The sequence below is a fragment of the Pteropus vampyrus genome, unplaced genomic scaffold (genome assembly GCF_000151845.1).
Source record: "Pteropus vampyrus isolate Shadow unplaced genomic scaffold, Pvam_2.0 Scaffold4491, whole genome shotgun sequence".
Classification (NCBI taxonomy): Eukaryota; Metazoa; Chordata; class Mammalia; order Chiroptera; family Pteropodidae; genus Pteropus; species Pteropus vampyrus.
The window spans coordinates 6,726-8,285 of NW_011893272.1; positions in this window are offsets into that span (position 1 = coordinate 6,726).

Below are 1,560 nucleotides of genomic sequence, written 5' to 3' on the forward strand. Positions count from 1 at the left end.
CCCAGCCTCCACACCTCCCTCCTCCCTTTCCCCATCCCACCATCCTAAGGCAGATTGCCCAGGTTGAAGGCCGGAGGTAAATAGCTGAGCAATGCCATATGTGCCTCAAGAGCATGGTTTTGAGTACCAAGTTCTTAATGGTACTCAAAACTAAAAATAAGTCAGTGGTTCACCTCAGAGGTTACTAGGGGACGAATTCATTATTTTAAAAACAATGAGGAAAAGAATCAAGCATTTATTCTGTCTTTTTTACATAGGCTCCTCAGGGCTACCAAATAGTTGATGGGGGAAGTTTCTCTCTGTAGAGTATTTCAGTTAATCGAAGAAGACGGAGGCAATCAAAATTTTACCATTTTTATTATTTTTAAACTTTAAAGGCTTAATAGATCCTAAGGATTGATCATCAATGGCTGCTAATATCACTAAAAGAAACCAGCTATTTTATGCCTCATGATGGAAGAACACACCACTTCCTATGAAGTATTCTTGCTAAAAAATTCTATTTTGAATCTGGATGTGACTACCATTTTATAAGAAATGCAAAAGAACATCTTTAAATAGCAGGAAGAAGCTTGCATGACCCATGTGATAGTGGATCGAGTTGGAGATATCAGTCTGAATTTGTGTTTAACAATTCAGATACAGATGGTTACACATAAAACTATTTATAGAGATATATATATCTTAAGACACTGTAATGTATATTTCTTTGCCCCGTCACCTGAAGGGACCTAAAAGGAATGATACCCCAGTATCAATAAGCATACCCGCTGCCCAGATCTTGATTTCTAATACCATTTTCCAGTAAAACAAACAAACAAACAAACAAACAAAAATTCCTTGGAGGAATGGCCGATTCAAGCACTGGAGCAGGAAATATACAGGATGAAAACATGATGAGACTGGAGCATCTTGTGATTCCAGAAAGTAAGGAAGTATACCTAATGGGAAAAAAAGTATTGATGGGAGCATGTGAAAGGAACAGGGACACAGGAGCCTACTGAGTGAGTTCTCAATGGCCAAAGCCGAAACAGTTTGAGCAAAAAAGTAATAATAAAGTTATATTAGATCATAACTTAAAGTATAAAATATCTAAAGGTACCTACTGATATAAATAATGAATAAAGAAATAAGTGGGTGAGAAGAGACAATTCTCCCATGCAGAAAAGTTTGAAATAACGTAGATACTCTGCCCTCAAGGAGGTAAAGCATAGCTGTTAACCCCTTAGTGTGGATTGTGAATAGTGACTCCCTTCCAAAGAGGACAGTATGGAAAGAGGTGTTTGTGTATGTGTTTGGGGGCAGGGGGGCACGATTTGTAACTTTGTGGGGAAATCTGACAAACATTACTTTAGCCAGGTGACCAAGGTCAACATCAGCAGTAATAAGTCATGTTGATAGTATATGTACCCTTGATATGATGTAACGAATAGGGTACCTTAACTAGATTTGTGGTCTTCCTCCCAAAATGACATAACCCCAGTCCAATCATGAAAAAAAAGCATTACATAAATTCTAAAAGAGAGACATTCTAAAAAATACCTGACCAGCATCCCTCAA